Source organism: Triturus cristatus, chromosome 8, assembly GCF_964204655.1.
Source record: "Triturus cristatus chromosome 8, aTriCri1.1, whole genome shotgun sequence".
In the NCBI taxonomy this organism is placed as follows: Eukaryota; Metazoa; Chordata; class Amphibia; order Caudata; family Salamandridae; genus Triturus; species Triturus cristatus.
The window spans coordinates 1,406,378,670-1,406,399,825 of record NC_140591.1 but is presented as its reverse complement, the minus strand read 5'-3'; positions in this window follow the sequence as shown (position 1 = coordinate 1,406,399,825).

The window sequence follows — 21,156 nt, the reverse complement described above, 5'->3', positions numbered from 1 at the left end:
AATGCCATTTCAATGGAAAATGTGCTGCCTATAAATCACAATGCGCTACCACGCCATACTAATATGTTTGAGACAGTGTGCTCCAAAATGCACAACTGCTAACATACCACACCCTTACTACTCTCCTGTTGAATGGTTGTGGCTTATTTGCTACAATACTTCTTTGGATTTTTTTTCACAGTCACTATCACTTCGGTAATGTAACTCTCATGGCAGCACCCCCGCTCTGGGAATTGTTCCACAACACTGGGACTGAGTTTCAAAAAACTGTAACTCATCCATCTTCGGACTGCTGCTAGGGCTGCAGTAATGTTTGGCAACTCTTTTCCAGTATTTCCAGTAGCATCAAGAATACATTCTGAATCATTAGCATACACGAACAACTGAGATATAGCAAACAAAACCAGGGCCAGCTTTAGGGCGGTGCTACCGGTAAGACTGGTGCGACCAGTGCAGCCGTGAAGGGTGCTGACCTTGGGGGGAGGGGCTTGGGGGCAGGGTGATGGGGGTGCTGAGTGTTTAGAGGTTTAAAAGCACCTGCTGCAGAGATCCTTACCTTCAGCAACCTTCCGAGAACAATACAAATGCCAATATAGCTCTGGTGATTAATAGACCTGCTGGAGAGCAATTGGAGTTTTATCTAGTGGAAGTTTTGATTCATCATATAGAGGGTTAACATGTCTGCTACAAAGCACATGTACCATGCAGATCAAAGAAGTACATATAATGTGAATAGTTCGGTGGATTACTGTTTTTGGTGGAGATATACTTTGTTACATGCAGTTTAAAAATTACAATCCTAATATGGGCACAGTGAGCTATTACCTGTCATCAAAGAGCTGCATGCTAACTGCAATGTATGTAGATTAGAGCATCGGTATTCTAATGTTGCTAAAAAGAGTTCATTTGGGTAGAAATCAATTCTTATCAGTGATAGGGCATGAATCTTGAAATTATATTTCAAGGAGCAAACAACATGAAACACGAATTTGGAGACTTTACACGTTGCACACATTAGATAGAAATATATTGAAAAAAGGGCCTTAGAGTAACAGAAGCATCATATAACAGTGCTTTTATAAAATGAAGAAAAGTGATATAGATTATGAAATTATAGAAATGATAAAGAAATTGTTAAAAAATAAAAACGTGAAGATTTCACGTAAAGTCAATAATTTTGCAGTAATTGAGTATACCAAGGCAAGAATAATGGGTAGTTCTCAAGATATATGAGAATTAACATTGATTTATGAAATTAATTAGATATCAAATGAGTTTAAAGATGTTTATAAAATAATAATGCGAATCTGAAATCGAGCAATGCGTCATGCTAGAGTGACTAGCTTAAACTTGTTATGAGATATAAAAATGGGCTAGTGATATCATAAATTGTTATTTTTCCATGCTTACAGAGTGAACATTCCAATTTACAATATGTGATTCGGTACTCATGAGAATATTGAGACCCTAAAAGTTATGCTAACCGTAGGATGTTTGTTACTATTATGTTTCTTTTCAGCATTGGATATGGACTCGTACTTTTATGTTCTCATGGAGTTCATGTGAATACTTGATGAAATATCTACTTTCCAAATGAGTTAATTCTACATCCTGGAATGGTGATGTCTCTACAGGATGGCATGGCACCACCTGATTTGTTCATTTGTAAGAAATCTTATAAAAGATGAAACCCCGAAGGAGAGGCAATGGCTTTGTTTTCTAGTTCAATTCATTTTGTTTTCCTTGAGTGGCGAGACACACTTCGCTTTTTGATTCTGACTGATCTTGGAGGATTTGCTAATTGCTTTTGGATGTATGGCTCTATGTTACATTCAGTAGCAGATGCACTGAGCTTTGCCTTGCTGAACCAGAACTGATCTTGAGATAGACTGTCTCTTTTAGCTAATGCACAATGCCCACAGAGACTTTAAATTTTCCATCCCAGGATAAGTGCAAATCTTCCTTGTTAGACTTGGAGAATTATCCTTTTACCAATGGTTTTCAGGTTCTGTAGCTCTGTATTTAAAGTTGTGATCTTCTTGCGTAATCCAGGCAGCTTTATTAAAGAGATTGTTGTATTAACTGAAATACTGAAAATACTATTAATTTTAGTGGATTTTGGATCTCTAATATATTAACTTAAACTAAATTTGGTCTGTGAATGTTATTTGTTCTAATGTTATTTCACTGAACTGTGCAGCTATTTGGAGGATGGGGAACGTGGACAATTAAGAAAGTGAAGAAAAGTTCTTAGATAGTATATTGGAATTCACCGCCCACAGCATCTAAAAAAGGTCCATCGACTATTTAGAGATAAGGTGCAGTTCAGTATACTCCAATCGTAGGTGATTCAAGTGCGGTTGGAGTACTGTGAAAAAGCATTATGATTCTGCACAAAGAGATAATAATAAATTACTCTATCATTAGTAAAGCCCGCTCCACAACCATGGTGTCAAGTCTTAAATCCTGAGAGCCTCATTTATGAGACTCCTTGCGCCTCCAGAACGTCACTTTTCGTGAAGTCAGAGGCGCTCAGTAGTGGCGCTCAGTGCGGCAATCATTTTTGGCGCCCCAGAACATTATGACCGCCACCTGGGATTCTCTCACTACCATTGGATAAAAGTGTCCCTCATCTCTCCAATCATAAGTTTTTGCTTAACACAGCTCCTCTCCTGAGGTCAGCACCCAGTGTGGCTGCACCGGTCGCACTGCCCTAAAGCCAGCACTGCGTGAAGTTCCGTGGCGCAGAAGCCTGTGTGATATTTATCAGGCAGCACTAAGCCACTTTTTTAAAATGAATGCTGCCTGATAAATATCAGTCCCTTTAACGCAGTGTTCTGCGTTAAAGGGGTGTGCAATCGGTGTTGCTGGGGCCGTTCCCAGATTCATGAGAAATTGTAAATCTGAAGCAGCGCCAAAAGCTTACGCCTGCCCAGGGGAGGCGTAAGTGAGGCAGAACAAGGAGAAATATCTTTATTTCTCCTCGTTTTTCCTTTTTCTACGTGTGCTGCATTCTGTGATTATTTTTGTACAGAAAGGTTTCCCTTCCTGTCCAAAAATAATCACTCCCTCAACACAGGCACCCTTGCACCATGGTGAAAGGATGCCTGCGTTGGCGCACGGCAGCCCATTGGGCGCCGACGCAGGGGAAAAGGACAGGAATGCGCCGTATCTTATAGATACGGCGCATTCCTGCCCTTTTCCTTTGCCGTAGGAAGCGCAGCAGGAAGGCCTGCAGCGCTGCCTTACGGCAAAACCTCATAAATGAGGCCATGAGTTTCTGCTTCTCCAGACCAAGCACTTTTTCAACTATACTGTATACCAGTATGGATAATGTGTCGCCTGCGCCTTGTGGTCCTCTTTGTCTTATGTAACAATTCTTATACACTGATTTGCACATGTATGGTTCATTGTCTCTGTATAATGTGTGTGTGATGTAAAGGGCTAGGACACCGTACACTGGTTGAGTCGTGCTATAAAGCAAAGAAAATTCATGTTAGGGAGAGTTGCTATGGAGACTTGAGGGGCACTATTGAAGGGCGGTAGTGAGGGAATTTGTGGAAAAGAATGTAATTGGGGGGTGCCAACAAACAATGTCACACCGGGCGCCACCATTACTTGAGCCGGCCCTGCACAAAACCCACGTGAAGAGCAGCTCTCCTTTACAACTGCAAGAAGAATCGTCTTGGATGTGAAACAAACAAGATCCAAGTTGTGACAGAAGAGACAATTTGCAACATTTTTCCATCACTGCCTATTACTGCCGAGCCCTAGCAGCTGCAGGAGTAACCTAGCCTTCCTAGAAACCTATACCCTTATTTTGAGCGGGGCAGAAAAATTGGGCTCAAAAACTGCCCATTTCCTCGTCATATCGGTACCGCTCCCAACAATATTTGCATTTGAGTCAAAGTTTCCTTTTTAGAATTGGAAATCACTTGTGGTTGGGTCTTACTGATTTTAAAGCCACAAGGCAGTCTTCGGTAAAGCACTGTTTACCCAAGAAAATTGCTATAGAACATACCTAAAGAAATTCTGACTGATCTTTGAGGATTTGCTAATTGCTTTTGGATGTATGGCTCTATGCTACATTCAGTAGCAGATGCACTGAGCTTTGCCTTGCTGAACCAGAACTGATCTTGAGATAGACTGTCTCTTTTAGCTAATGCACAAAGCCCACAGAGACTTTAAATGTTCCATCCCAGGATAAGTGCAAATCTTCCTTGTTAGACTTGGAGAATTATCCTTTTACCAATGGTTTTCAGGTTCTGTAGCTCTGTATTTAAAGTTGTGATCTTCTTGCGTAATCCAGGCAGCTTTATTAAAGAGATTGTTGTATTAACTGAAATACTGAAAATACTATTCATTTTAGTGGATTTTGGATCTCTAATATATTAACTTAAACTAAATTTGGTCTGTGAATGTTATTTGTTCTAATGTTATTTCACTGAACTGTGCAGCTATTTGGAGGATGGGGAACGTGGACAATTAAGAAAGTGAAGAAAAGTTCTTAGATAGTATATTGGAATTCACCGCCCACAGCATCTAAAAAAGGTCCATCGACTATTTAGAGATAAGGTGCAGTTCAGTATACTCCAATCGTAGGTGATTCAAGTGCGGTTGGAGTACTGTGAAAAAGCATTATGATTCTGCACAAAGAGATAATAATAAATTACTCTATCATTAGTAAAGCCCGCTCCACAACCATGGTGTCAAGTCTTAAATCCTGAGAGCCTCATTTATGAGACTCCTTGCGCCTCCAGAACGTCACTTTTCGTGAAGTCAGAGCCGGCTTTAGCGCTAGTGGCGCTCAGTGCGGCAATCATTTTTGGCGCCCCAGAACATTATGACCGCCACCTGGGATTCTCTCACTACCATTGGATAAAAGTGTCCCTCATCTCTCCAATCATAAGTTTTTGCTTAACACAGCTCCTCTCCTGAGGTCAGCACCCAGTGTGGCTGCACCGGTCGCACTGCCCTAAAGCCAGCACTGCGTGAAGTTCCGTGGCGCAGAAGCCTGTGTGATATTTATCAGGCAGCACTAAGCCACTTTTTTAAAATTAATGCTGCCTGATAAATATCAGTCCCTTTAACGCAGTGTTCTGCGTTAAAGGGGTGTGCAATCGGTGTTGCTGGGGCCGTTCCCAGATTCATGAGAAATTGTAAATCTGAAGCAGCGCCAAAAGCTTACGCCTGCCCAGGGGAGGCGTAAGTGAGGCAGAACAAGGAGAAATATCTTTATTTCTCCTCGTTTTTCCTTTTTCTACGTGTGCTGCATTCTGTGATTATTTTTGTACAGAAAGGTTTCCCTTCCTGTCCAAAAATAATCACTCCCTCAACACAGGCACCCTTGCACCATGGTGAAAGGATGCCTGCGTTGGCGCACGGCAGCCCATTGGGCGCCGACGCAGGGGAAAAGGACAGGAATGCGCCGTATCTTATAGATACGGCGCATTCCTGCCCTTTTCCTTTGCCGTAGGAAGCGCAGCAGGAAGGCCTGCAGCGCTGCCTTACGGTAAAACCTCATAAATGAGGCCATGAGTTTCTGCTTCTCCAGACCAAGCACTTTTTCAACTATACTGTATACCAGTATGGATAATGTGTCGCCTGCGCCTTGTGGTCCTCTTTGTCTTATGTAACAATTCTTATACACTGATTTGCACATGTATGGTTCATTGTCTCTGTATAATGTGTGTGTGATGTAAAGGGCTAGGACACCGTACACTGGTTGAGTCGTGCTATAAAGCAAAGAAAATTCATGTTAGGGAGAGTTGCTATGGAGACTTGAGGGGCACTATTGAAGGGCGGTAGTGAGGGAATTTGTGGAAAAGAATGTAATTGGGGGGTGCCAACAAACAATGTCACACCGGGCGCCACCATTACTTGAGCCGGCCCTGCACAAAACCCACGTGAAGAGCAGCTCTCCTTTACAACTGCAAGAAGAATCGTCTTGGATGTGAAACAAACAAGATCCAAGTTGTGACAGAAGAGACAATTTGCAACATTTTTCCATCACTGCCTATTACTGCCGAGCCCTAGCAGCTGCAGGAGTAACCTAGCCTTCCTAGAAACCTATACCCTTATTTTGAGCGGGGCAGAAAAATTGGGCTCAAAAACTGCCCATTTCCTCGTCATATCGGTACCGCTCCCAACAATATTTGCATTTGAGTCAAAGTTTCCTTTTTAGAATTGGAAATCACTTGTGGTTGGGTCTTACTGATTTTAAAGCCACAAGGCAGTCTTCGGTAAAGCACTGTTTACCCAAGAAAATTGCTATAGAACATACCTAAAGAAATTCTGACTGATCTTTGAGGATTTGCTAATTGCTTTTGGATGTATGGCTCTATGCTACATTCAGTAGCAGATGCACTGAGCTTTGCCTTGCTGAACCAGAACTGATCTTGAGATAGACTGTCTCTTTTAGCTAATGCACAAAGCCCACAGAGACTTTAAATTTTCCATCCCTGGATAAGTGCAAATCTTCCTTGTTAGACTTGGAGAATTATCCTTTTACCAATGGTTGTCAGGTTCTGTACCTCTGTATTTAAAGTTTTGACTTTCTTGCGTAATCCAGACAGCTTTATTAAAGAGATTGTTGTATTAACTGAAATACTGAAAATATTATTGATTTTAGTGGATTTTGGACCTCTAATATATTAACTTAAACTAAATTTGGTCTGTGAATGTTATTTGTTCTAATGTTATTTCACTGAACTGTGCAGCCATTTGGAGGATGGGGAACGTGGACAATTAAGAAAGTGAAGAAAAGTTCTTAGATAGTATATTGGAATTCACTGCCCACAGCATCTAAAAAAGGTCCATCGACTATTTAGAGATAAGGTGCAGTTCAGTATACTCCAATCGTAGGTGATTCAAGTGCGGTTGGAGTACTGTGAAAAAGCATTATGATTCTGCACAAAGAGATAATAATAAATTACTCTATCATTAGTAAAGCCCGCTCCACAACCATGGTGTCAAGTCTTAAATCCTGAGAGCCTCATTTATGAGACTCCTTGCGCCTCCAGAACGTCACTTTTCGTGAAGTCAGAGCCGGCTTTAGCGCTAGTGGCGCTCAGTGCGGCAATCATTTTTGGCGCCCCAGAACATTATGACCGCCACCTGGGATTCTCTCACTACCATTGGATAAAAGTGTCCCTCATCTCTCCAATCATAAGTTTTTGCTTAACACAGCTCCTCTCCTGAGGTCAGCACCCAGTGTGGCTGCACCGGTCGCACTGCCCTAAAGCCAGCACTGCGTGAAGTTCCGTGGCGCAGAAGCCTGTGTGATATTTATCAGGCAGCACTAAGCCACTTTTTTAAAATTAATGCTGCTTGATAAATATCAGTCCCTTTAACGCAGTGTTCTGCATTAAAGGGGTGTGCAATCGGTGTTGCTGGGGCCGTTCCCAGATTCATGAGAAATTGTAAATCTGAAGCAGCGCCAAAAGCTTACGCCTGCCCAGGGGAGGCGTAAGTGAGGCAGAACAAGGAGAAATATCTTTATTTCTCCTCGTTTTTCCTTTTTCTACATGTGCTGCATTCTGTGATTATTTTTGTACAGAAAGGTTTCCCTTCCTGTCCAAAAATAATCACTCCCTCAACACAGGCACCCTTGCACCATGGTGAAAGGATGCCTGCGTTGGCGCACGGCAGCCCATTGGGCGCCGACGCAGGGGAAAACGTCAGGAATGCGCCGTATCTCATAGATACGGCGCATTCCTGCCCTTTTCTTTTGCCGTAGGAAGCGCAGCAGGAAGGCCTGCAGCGCTGCCTTACGGCAAAACCTCATAAATGAGGCCCTGAGTTTCTGCTTCTCCAGACCAAGCACTTTTTCAACTATACTATATACCAGTATGGATAATGTGTCGCCTGCGCCTTGTGGTCCTCTTTGTCTTATGTAGCAATTCTTATACACTGATTTGCACATGTATGGTTCATTGTCTCTGTATAATGTGTGTGTGATGTAAAGGGCTAGGACACCGTACACTGGTTGAGTCGTGCTATAAAGCAAAGAAAATGCATGTTAGGGAGAGTTGCTATGGAGACTTGAGGGGCACTATTGAAGGGCGGTAGTGAGGGAATTTGTGGAAAAGAATGTAATTGGGGGGTGCCAACAAACAATGTCACACCGGGCGCCACCATTACTTGAGCCGGCCCTGCACAAAACCCACGTGAAGAGCAGCTCTCCTTTACAACTGCAAGAAGAATCGTCTTGGATGTGAAACAAACAAGATCCAAGTTGTGACAGAAGAGACAATTTGCAACATTTTTCCATCACTGCCTATTACTGCCAAGCCCTAGCAGCTGCAGGAGTAACCTAGCCTTCCTAGAAACCTATACCCTTATTTTGAGCGGGGCAGAAAAATTGGGCTCAAAAACTGCCCATTTCCTCGTCATATCGGTACCGCTCCCAACAATATTTGCATTTGAGTCAAAGTTTCCTTTTTAGAATTGGAAATCATTTGTGGTTGGGTCTTACTGATTTTAAAGCCACAAGGCAGTCTTCGGTAAAGCACTGTTTACCCAAGAAAATTGCTATAGAACATACCTAAAGAAATTAATGTCGGAAATCTCCCTCAACCTATTGCGATTTGCATTCATCATAATGTAAAATTAGACATGAACACTGTGCTACCTGAGTGATTTCACCATTTTCTCACACTCACAATGGGACCGGTATTTGATCTAGGCTCTCACAGCTGGTTAAGACCTAAACAGCAATTTTTAAAATGTATTTGTTATCTGCTTTATAAACGGATGTTAAATGTATTGTCTAAAATTATTATCAAACATGAAAATGTTTACATAACAAATTTGGAGAAGGAAATTATGTAAAGAAAAGAAAATGTCATCCTGATAATATTTTGTGCCAAGTTGTGGGTCTATTTGGAAATTCAGAGGGGATTTGCACTGTTTTGCAGCTTTAAACTGAATAAACAGGTAAAATACACTCTAAAAAAGGAAATTGATGCTGGCATAGGAAGTAAATGTAAGAAAGTGCCCCCTTTTGCATGGCTTCCCTCCACTTTTTGCCCAATGTTGATGCACTTTGACTGAGTGTGCCCTGGGTTCCTGGCAACCAGGTACCTAGGGCCTATGTTCTTTCCCTGAACTGTACTGTTTCAAAACCCAATTGGCAACTCTCTGGCCACATGTAAGTCTCTTGTATAAGGTGGCATAGGTACCAAGGGCACTGTGACCAGGGAAGGCCTCAAAGGGCTGCAACACTTATTGTGCCACCCTTAGAGGCCCTGTACCTTTACACACACACACACACACACACACTGCCATTGGAGGCTGCATTTTCTGGTGCAGAACATAGTGAAGAGTCGACATGCCACACATCCCTGTGTGCCATGCCTACAAACCACTGACCTGGAATAAGTAGGCCAGTCTTCTAGCTGGGTACACTACATCCGTGGTGATGGTACAGGTGCATGAGCCCCTTCAGTATCAAGTCCATTGTTAGATATTTTAAGTGCAGTAAAGCCATAAAGAGTATATGGTCTGAGAGTTTGTCATTACGAACTCCACATCACCATAATGGCTTTACTGAAAACTGGGCTTTCCACCTTTGTGACCTACCCCAGCCATTTACTGCTCCCAGCAACTGGCCCCCATCGGTTCTGATCACCACTTTGGGTGGGAAAATCATCTGGGAAACCAAGTTAGCAGGAGAGGTGTGCCCACCTTTGCCAACCTCACCACTCAGGTGGGGGAGGCGAGGTGAGGCACAACTTTCAGTCCCACCATCTGGAAGATGTGGGACCCGGCCAACCAGAGTGAGGCTTATGCCTCTCTCCCACTGGAGGGTGGCATAATAGGGGGCGTACCCACTCCAAGGAAGGGTCCCATTGGTCCGACCTGTACCTACCTGTAACACCCCTAAATGTAGTATTTAGGGCAACCCAGAACGTTGCCTCCACAGACAAGAAGAATAAAGAAGAAGGACTGAAGAGATGTGCTGAAGGAAGAAGAGGAGGACACCAACTGATTTGGTCCCAGCCCTACCGGCCTGCCCTGACTTCAACATGTTACAACAAAACCCCGTGTCTGTCCTGCAGCCAGCAGCCCCATAGAACCAAGAGGACCTGCCCTGCCTTTCCCAAAGAGACTTTGTCTCATGTGAGCACCGGATTTTCTCACAAAAAGACTGTGGCTCCGGCACCACTCTGCACCCGACGCCCATGGCCTGAGTTCGAGTGGGCCAACACCATAATGAGGTCTCCCCAGCAATCCTGACCTGGAATCTGGTGATCTCTGACCTACCTCAAGTCTTGACACGACGCCTGCAGCACCTTTCTGGACAATCCCCCTGACAGCGACCAGAGCAGATAAGAAAAACCACACGCCAAAAGACACTCCTGCACCCGATGTTCTACGGCCTTGGGTGGCCCAACCGATGGTGTCCCAGCATTCCAAGACATCCCAACTCACCTCTCCAATTGGTGGCAGCCTCCAGAAGATCTTCGTCCTTGAGCCTGCAGTGTTTGTTGCAACCAGGCACCCAACGCCAAAACAGTACCCTGCACCCAGCCGACCCGTTGCCACTGTGGGTGCACCTTGTGTGCTAAATCGGATCCCCCTTTGCCCTGAGCTGAAGTCCAGGAGCTTTGCTCCAACAACCTTGTGGCCTGCTCATGCTCAGCCACAAACCGGAGGCCCCCTATCCTCTATTGGATAACACTGGGCCTCAGCCCCCGTAGTGCTGCTGAGGTTGCTCTGAGAGTCCATCCTTGACCTTGGGGGAAACCTAGTTCTAACCCCAGAAAACCAACTCCCAAACCTAAGTGCTTACCGTTAAACCGATAACATTTGTTTCTCCCATAGGACTGCATTGACTGCTTTCTTGTGAAAATTGTTGTGTGGAGTTGCTTTGTATGAAACCTTAAGAAACTGCATATGTACTAAAACTGATTTACTTACCTTTGGTCTAGGAAATGTCCCAGTGTAATATCTAGGCATAACACACTGAGTAGAAAAAGTAACTTAAAAAGTAATTTGAAAAGTAACATGCAAAGTAATCACAATATTAACTGAAAAGTAGTTTCAACAGTTTTATGAACAAGTGACTTACCTGTAACCAATCCAATTGCATTTAAACTGTATTTAACCGCAATATTTTTGCAAAGTATCATTACACTTCCCTGTACCAGGCCTGGATTGATTCTAGAAAAAAAAAAAATTAAATAATATTTTAATACAAAGAAATTGGTGTACAGTCTTTGAGTGTGTGACATCATTTCTTGCCAGACTATGTATAATACATGCTTAACACTACCCTCTGATGAAGCCTTACTGCTCGCCTACACTACCACAAATAGAAAGTAAGGTATTATCTAATTTTACCTACGCCTACCTTTGGGGATCGACTGGACCCTGTGCACACTATAGTTTACTTTGGTATTGTATATACGGAGCCAGCTTCCAACAGTAAAGATGAAACAAGGAGTTATGAAAGCAGAAATACATTGAAAACACCAATAAATGCACAGGAGAAAAAAAACCATAAATTAACTTGTTGAGTTCAGGCAATCTTACGATAATTCCACTAAAATATATTGAATAGTTATATTTGTGAGATATCCGAAATATAAGGTACTTCTTTATGCACTTTCAAACAACAGGAATGTAAATGTACTGTTGCAAGGAGCTGCAGAGTGACGCAATGCAGTACAAAGAGAACAATGCCCAATGAGGAACTGTGATTAAAGAAAAGGACAACACGAAGATGACAAGGTCTCTTCAAAAAGTATTGCAAAGTCACTGTGGAAATCATAGGAGTGAAATAAAGGATGTAACTTTATTTAAATGGGATAAAGTAATATACGCAACGCTATCAAAATAAAATGCACCTTGTCTGGCCTTTTCTGTGTGGTGTCATCGGCTTCCAGGAATTGAGTGTAACACGTTGTTGCCAAAATACTTTGAAGTTGGATTTAATAGCATGAAAGCCTAGTACTTAGTAATATTTACGATCCATTTAAAGAACAGCGAAAGCGCAGGGATAGGAGGGAAAGACAGAACGATGAGCATTGGTCCCTGGACATTCTTTTCCTGGAGCTGGCAATAAACGAAAGGGCAAAGGCGTGCAACCGCCTGAGCGATTCCCCCATGCGGTAGGTCCATGGTGGTGGCACACGCAGTGCTTCACCAGTGCAGGTGAAGGAAACTGGAAATCATTTCTTGGGATTGCGTCTTCTTTTTTATGATCCGACTATAACCCAGAGCAAAAACGTTTGACAGAATGGAGACAGTGGTGTAACAATAGCCCCTGCAGCCCCCATGGTGTGGGGGGACCCGGAGCTCCAGGGGCCCCCTCTGGCAGCGTGTACAGGTGGTAGGCCCCTGGCCTGAGAGCTTCTGACTGGGTCCGGAGGGTGAGAGGTCCCCTCCATTTGCTCAGCAGGGTTTCCCCCTCAAGTTTCATTCTGTCACTGAATAGAGAGGAAGAAGGAGTAGGAGAAAGATAGGGAAACGGTGACAAGGTGAGAAAGCAGGGATGAAATAGAAGCTGCACGAGTGAAAGAAAGACAGGATATTTTGGGTGGAGGAAGAAAGAGACATGAGTTGGAATCCATATTTGGCTGTCTTGATGTTCAGCAATCTGGCATTTGTTAGTGCCACTGGCGGTTCCTAAGAAAATCTTTGGGTCCTGCACATATTTATTAATTTTTTTGCAAATTAAGCACTGTGCCCACAAAAAAGGCATTAGAATCTCATTATACTATGGTCTTCTTCTGTTCTACAACTTCATCATGACCACAACTTTCTCTATAACGAATAATAATAACTATTATTATTATCCGTAATTTTTAAAGCGCAACTATCACTCAACTGGCATCTTGGCGCTGCAAAACTGTTAGTGTTAAGGGGATACTGTCAGAGGGAGTATAAGACTAAGAGTTTGCTTATGTATCATTTATCCTCCCTACCCAGAAAAGAGCAACGTAATGAGGTTCAAGATGGTGTCAGGGCTGAAGGCATAAATGAGTGCTCCATCCCACTTCTGGCATTTATCCTGCAGCATCAGCCCGCAATTCACTTCGATGAGGGAGCCTGAGGAAACAGTGTTGGTGCTGCATGTGGGGTGCTTTTTCTGGCCCAATCCTGTGTGGGTTTGGGGCATGTGTGGTGCCCCTGGGCAATCGCGGCCTGCGTGACAGCGAGACTCCACCATTGTCAGCAGCTGCGAGGGAATGTTGCGCCTCCTCCCCCTTGCTCAGTGAGCCACTGTGCAGCCCGGGGAGAAGGCTGACTGTGTCAGGCCCAGACAGGGGCTGTGGAAGCTGCCCAACTGGGCAAACACTGGCAGACTCCCTGTGTTGTGACTCTCACACAGCAGGCCTGGAGTGATGCTGGCATGAACATCTGACTGCACCCACTCGTGCCTTGAAGGTGGATCAAGTGGGGGCCACATGGACAGTTGCAGACTCTCCTGAGGCCCAGGCCACCCAGACAAGGGCGAGACAGGGGAAGCAGAAGTGCACTGATAGTGGCCTTAGGACTAGACTTCGAGGTGCCTCCTATGAGTGAGAATAAGCCTTCTAACCCCAGGGAAGTTCAGCTGTCTTGTGACCTGATATAAAAGGAATCTACTACTGAGGATTACGGGGCATGCCTGGGAATGTTGCCCTATGCTCAATGATAACCATTGAGGCCTGAAATTGTATAACTTCCCTCCTGCCCCCACACCAGTGGGGGCAGATCGGGAATGCTAGTGACCTCAATTGACAAATGACAATGGAAGCCTGCCTGCAGCCTTACCGCATCAGCATGACTCCTGGGAGGAGCTGGTGCCCCCACTGCCCGACTTACAAACTGTATCTTCAGGTGGGCGACTGCCTCTGGCTGCTGAATGGTTGGTCTGAGGGACGCCATCTGGCTTGTCATGGTCAAGCTGAAGGCAGGCAAGATGGGAGATGTAGTGATGCCGATCCAGCAACCACCAGCTCACCAGTTAACCACAGCCCTATCCACCACTGTGGAGTGGCTGCTCCACGAACATACAGAGAAATTCACGAAGATCCTAGCCACTGTGACTAAACTCAGGACTTCCTTAGAACCCAAGCTGGATACCCTGATGGTGGATTTGGCATATCTCAGAGAAGACCTCAAAACATTGAAGCAGATGGTGAGCAACATGAAATCAACACTGACATCTCTGCGACCCTCCATGGCGAAAACCCAGGCACAGATAGAGGAGCTCCAAAGAGAGGTTGTTGTGCTGGGCTCCAGGTTGAATGATATGGAGGGCCGCTGTAGACAAAATAATATTTGGGTAGTGGGACTACCTGAGAGAGTAGAGCGGCTGAGTATGGACCTATATTTAGAGACATAGTTGACAGAGTAAGTCTTGAGTGGCAAGACTTCGAATTTGTTTTGGGTGAAGCAGGCCCACAGGGTACCACCCTCTTCACCGAAAAGCAAGGCACACCCACGGTCAGTTTTAGCACAGTGTTTAAATTTTAGGGACTGAGACATAATTTTACAAATAGCCAGAACCAATGGCCTGTTGACAATGGAAAACAGCACTTTTACAATATGGCCGGAAAACACAGAGGAAGTCAAAAAGCAGCAAGAGTAATTTCACAAGGTGAAACAGTGACTTCACTGTCTAAAATTTAAATATGCACTGCTGTACCCAGCAACATTGAGCGTTCTGGATGGTGGCAAAACATTATTCTTTACAGCAGAAAGGAGGTGTGGTTTTGGCTGGAAATGAAAGGTGAGGTGAAACCGACCTCCACACAGATGCTAGAGAGGGGCAGAAGATCCATAAAAGCAGACATCAATCCCAGAGAAGATTCTACAGTAAACCCATGGGGCACAAGCTGCCCTAACATCTCAGTAGCCTGTGATATGTGACGATGGGCAACAACATTTTATTTTCTAAATTGAATGTGTGATTGGGATTTCTCAAAGTACTTGGGCAGGAGTAATTTATTCTCTGTGAGCATAGTAAGAATTCTTCAGTTACATTGATGGAATCTTCCAATTGAACAATGGTGCATGGATTGCCCCTATGTCTTTACACTTCCCTCTTTAGCTGAATGGCAACATGTATTTATTAACACAAGTCCAACACCATCATGAGGGAATTTGAAAAATGATTTGTGAATGGCTCCCAAACTTACATTCATCTTGAGAGCGATCTGGGGAGACAGGCAAACAACATAAGATGCGAAGAGCATGCCCATCACTTGAAGGAGGAAAGTTCCCTATGCATAGGGAAGACTGAACCCCAAATCTTCCACTTGGACTGGTCTGCAAAACTGGGAAATAGACCAGCTACATTCCAAAAACGTAATAACCTGGGAATGATCTCCAAAAAAACTTCTCATTCATTCCTCACATTAATGCCACTATCTCTGGAATTATAACGCTTCAGAATTTTTTGGACTCTTGCAGTATGCAAGTATAGTTGATGAGCTGTCCTGTAATAGCATACATAGGCACCGGTGACATTATATGTATGGTTTTGCTGACTCTGACCACAACAGCAAGGTAAGGAAGGTATTCCAGCTCTATGGGCCAAGGGTTACACGATCAGTGTCACTTGTCACCATACACCATACATCATGAATTTTGTCTTGCTAGTAGTTTTTGAGGACATTCAGATGCACCCAGATTGATATGTCAGCAAGAAAGTTGTTCAATGTATTGGCCAAAGATGGAGTGCCTAGCTAGTACTGGTGATGTCAGGTGGTGGGTACCCACACTCATTTTTGGGAACTGGGACTTTTTGCTATCATCAAACTTTAACTCAGAGTAAGAGAGAGTGATGTGATAAATTAGCAAAGAGGAAGGATCAGATAGGGAAACATTCACATAGGGAGAAAGCTTGGATACAAAAAGAACCTTGAAGAGTCAATTAAAGAGACAGGAAGTGTACGATGGTGGACGAAAGCGGCATGTGGTGGAATGAAGGCTAGGGGCCATATCTAGATCTTAGTAGACTTACTGCAAGCCCAGTGCAGTGGCAGTCATAGAAAGACCATCTAGCTGACAGCAGTCCACCCGCCCTATTTTTATGTATAAACGATACACAGCAGACCGCAGCAGTGACAGTCTTCTATACTGGCGAAGTGCCTGATGTTGCCGTCCTGATGGCAGGGTCCTGCACAGTAGATTTGGATGGTCCTGTTGGGCGGGTGGTGTCGTGTCGGCAGAGTACTGATGGTGGGTGACCGTGGTTGTAGGGAGACAGGTAAGTGACAATTTGTTAAACATGCAACACACATATTTTGTGTATGAGTGCATATGTGCATGTAGGTTATGTGTAGTGAGCATATTTTGTACATTCTGCAGTGCACCCCACTTACATATGTATGCCATGCAATTTATATCCACATACACCACGAACAAAATTTTTGGGTAAAAACGGGGAGCTGGTCCATCGCAGTGAAGGTGCAGCAGGTACGGGGGAGCCTGAGCAGAAAAGGACAATATAGCAGCCTGTTCCAAAAAAAAGGTGAGTTTTCACCCCTTTTCTACCCATTCTGCCGATCCAAAGTAGGAGGGATTCCCATCTGGAGGGCGGGAATCCTAGCCGAACTCCCAGCGCCATAGAGGCGGGAAGTGTAGTCCTGGGTGAGTCAGCGGGACCGTGGCAGTCTTCTCTCCCATTGCCAGCCAACATCTAAATACGGCGGGAGTACCGCCAGGTCGGCGGGCAGGAAGACTTCCAAGACAAGCGTCGGCGGGAGCAGGCCCACAACTACAAAGTCCTTTACAAGGCAATTTTTCCTCATTTCAGTGGGAAAAATGTGATATTCTCTACCTGCTCTGAGCAGGCAGAAAGTGTCAGCAGGAAGACTGATGAGGGAAGTGGTGGAAAAGGTGCAGGGTGTGCCTGCATTTGGCCAGGAAGTGCACAGTCTGCACTCCATGAACTAGTGCATGTCATGGGTGGAGTAAAGGCAATGCTGTTGCCTGGAGCCCCACACCTGCAGCAAGTCTGAGAGTCTTAGTGTCTCCGGGAACAGAATTATCTGGTCTGAAGCTTTTGGACCTGATAATTTAGGCCTGGATGCACATGGAACTGCGACTTGGGTATTTCCCCCAGAGATATCACTCTGGGTGAAATACTCTAACTCACAATGAGTGTCCCATTCTCATAAACAGCCTGGCTGAGGTTCAGAAGAATGCAACGAAAAACCCTGGGCTAATGTTAAATCCCTGAGGCACACCCCTTGTTCGAGATTGTTCAGAAGTGGTGAAAGGCAGACATGTCAAACGTTTTTGTAGGGGCTGGGTCCGTAAAACAAAGTGCGAAGGATTGCCCGAAACATGCTTTTTTGTTTGGATTTCATAGTGGCCTTCCTTGGTCACGGGACGCCCCGCTGCTGAAAGAGCAGGTCTAATGCGCGAGGAATTGAGTGCAGATGGAACAGCGTATGCCTGTTAGATGGATATTATAAGTAAGGGTATCAGCGCCATGCCATATTGAGCAAACCTACTGTGGATTTTAATTTAATAGTGTTTTTTGGGGGGCAACAGCACAAAACTTTGGAAATATAACGGGTTGGACTATTACAACCACAATGCACAGCGTGCACACGCCCACTGAGGCAGGACATTAAAATCAGTTGCAGGTGCGATGTAATTTTTCTGCCGCTGCCCTCCATGAGCCACGCCATGATCAATGGCGATGGATTGCTCGAACATGTTGGCTGAAAGAACTTGATGGCTGAAAGAACTTGATTTAATGAAAATGCAAAAATGTGGCTCGAGGGATAGCGCTGAATTCCTTAAAAACCAACCAATGAAGAAGGTGAAAATAAATATGCTATGTGTGGCGCCTAAACGTTGGTAGCTTTTTTGTTTGGATTTCATAGTGGCCTTCCTTGGACACAGGATGCCCCGCTGCTGAAAGAGCAGGTCTAATGCACGAGGAATTGAGCACAGATGGAACAGCGTATGCCTGTTGGCTGGACATTATAAGTAAGGCTATCAGCACCATGCCATATTGAGCAAACCTACTGTGGTTTTTAATTTAACAGTGTTTTTTGGGCGGCGATGGCACAAAACTTTGAAAATATAACGGGTTGGACTATTACAACCACAATGCACAGCGTGCACACGCCCACTGAGGCAGGACATTAAAATCAGTTGCAGGTGCGACGTAATTTTTCTGCCGCTGCCCTCCATGAGCCACGCCGTGATCAAGGGCGAAGGATTACCTGAAACATGTTGGCTAAAAGAACTTGATTTAATGAAAATGCTAAAATGAGGCTCGAGGGATAGTGCTGAATCCCTTAAAAACCAACCAATAAAGAAGGTGAAAATAAATATGCTATGTGTGGCGCCTAAACGTTGGGAGCTTTTTTGTTTGGAGATGTATATATATATAGCACCACAAAAGTGCCTCAGATCATGAAGACGCCACTTTGTGAATGAACAGGTAACTAACCTTCCTTATTAAGGAACTTCACAATGCGTCTGATACCAACAAAGTCCTGACGCGTTTCGAAGCACTTGCTTCTTCTTCATGGGACGGCACAACATTGAGGAACGGGGCCCTGCACCCATATTTATCCAATACGCATGCACTCCCAGGTGATAGTTTACTTTTTCTCCTTTGGTGGAGTCAGTGCTTCAAATCTACAATTTGCACGCCATTATACATTTTTTCATTTTTACAGCCCTCCAGTGTGCTACAGGCATATTGTCCAGTTCCACTCCACGGTTCACTCACGCTGCATATCGGTTGTCAAATGGCAATCCCAGCAATTGCCCCCAGTTTTGCAGGACTTTACCTCAGCTGGTGGGAAAGACAAGTTGTCAGTAACATCAGACAATTAATCGACCACGTCGTCCTCCGGGTAAGATACATTGACGACATCTTTTGCACCTGGAAAGGGACAGAAATCCAGGTGCAAGAGTTTGTCACTGATCTCACTGTAAATTCATTGAATCTGCATTTCACCAGTGAAACGAACACTACTACCATTGAATTCCTGGACCTTAAGTTAGAAATCCAAAAAGACAGAATCACAAGCAAATTATTTAGAAAATCTATGGCAGGCAACAGTTTGCTTCATGCTAACAGTTGCCACCCTAAAAGCTTAATCAGCAGCATTCCTTTTGGAAAACCTCTCAGTGCCAAAAGGAACTGCAGCACAGTGGAGAGTTACCAAAAGGAAAAAGAAACAATGATCCAGAGATTCCTATCACGAGGATACAGTAACAGCACCATTAAAAAGCTACCTGCAAAGTTGACAATATCAAAAGGCAGGAGTTACTAGTTTCCAAGAATAAGGATGTGACTACCCGAAAAGAGTGTATAAGGTTCGTCACCAAATACAATAGTCAGGCTTGGGAAATCAGGAAAAGTCTGAAGAAATTCTGGGAAGTGCTCAGAGGTGAGCTTAAGAGAATATGTAGGTGAATACCCCTTCCTGACTTTTAGGAAACCCCAATCCCTTCGGGACTCTCTACATAAAAGTCTTGTGAACCAAACCATTAAACACAGTAATATCCAGGGTTTCTTTACTTGTAACCAATGCAAGGCATGTACATTTAGTGCTAGTTGTAAAACTATCAAACTATGCAGTGACAAACCACTTTACATTATCAGAAAGCATGTATCCTGTAACACTGAATTTGCAATTTATGCATTGAACTGTCCCTGTGACGAGGTGTACAGAGGGAGTATGATACATAAAGGTAAAAAGAGGGTACTAGAACACCTTTGGGCCATCAAAAGAAATGATAAACAATAACCTGTGGCACGCCATTTTAACATATGTCACAACCAAAATGCCAACTTGCTAAAAGTTTGTGTCCTCGATTGCATTCCCCTGAGGGGGGGTGGGGCAATAGAAATCTGGAACTCAGGAGAAAAGAGTCTAAAATGATTATCAAATACCAAACTCTATCTCCAAGAGGTCTGAACCTTGACGAAGAAATGTTGGTACATTTATGATAGGCTTAGTGGTTGCCTTTGGTCCTCATGTTTTATTTTCATGTCTTTTAAGGTTTTCAGTTGTTTTATTGATTTTTTGATTTTGTGCACTTTATTATTCAAGGTTTTTAATATCAACATCTCTGTCTGGTCTATTACAGATATCAAGGGGAATTGCTGAACAGTTTTAATAATGATCGACACAGGAAGCAAAGCCTTTTTGTCACGTTTTGGTGTGGGGAACTCTGTGCTCACTTGAGCGTGACTTAGCACACTTCACTTGGAAGCAGCGTAGCAGTAGCCTACTACAGCCGTAACAGTAACAGTAACAGTAGGCTGTTACTTTGTTGATTTCTTCTTTGTTCAATACTTTTGCCCACTGGGACTGAATTGATCTCTTATGAGTTTAATCAATACAGGGGAAATGCTATAATTGATACACCGATTGTAGACATGAAATGCTGTATTTTTGTTGTGATACACTGTCAGGTGGAAGTTGACAATTTTGCGATTATTTAATAGCATTACAGCTGCAACAGCACAACAGCGTACATAAGCTTATGACATTGTTTAAATCCACAAATATGTTTTAGGATTTATAGTGAGTTATTCTCTTTTTTTTACCCCTTTTTCTTTTTTTCTTTTAAATTTCTAATTCCTATTATGGTTTTTTATATAAACAGCACAGGATTATATGACATATTAAAACGTGAGGGTTGATCTAATCTTCTTAACAATCTAAAAAGAAAACAGAACTTCATCCTGCTTCACAAAGCAATTAAGAGAGGCACATAAAAATCACAATGTATCCAACAAAATTGACAAACTGCTAAATTTGATATGACTAGCAATAACAATAAATTCCCCCGCCCACACAATCAAATAATTCAGGGGCCATTAAGAGCCTGAGACTCCTTCCAACTCAAAATAGGAGCCCAGATGTGCCTACCCAGCAGTCTCCCTCTTTTGCCCTTTCTCTCATAAATAGCTCTTTCCACATTAAACATTGACAACAGCCGCGCGAGCCAGTTTTGGAATGCTGAGGCTACTGGATCTAACCAGGCAGAAGCGAGGCATATACGTAGCACGGCCATAGCCAGGAAAAGGAAGCGATAAGATGGGTCTTGCCCTCCATTACTACTAACCCCGAGAAGTATCAGAGCCGGGTTTAGCTTAGTTTTCACGCCCAATGTCTGATCAAGAAAATTTCTCGATGGAGTTTATCAAGGTTTCAAGATGTGGACAGGACG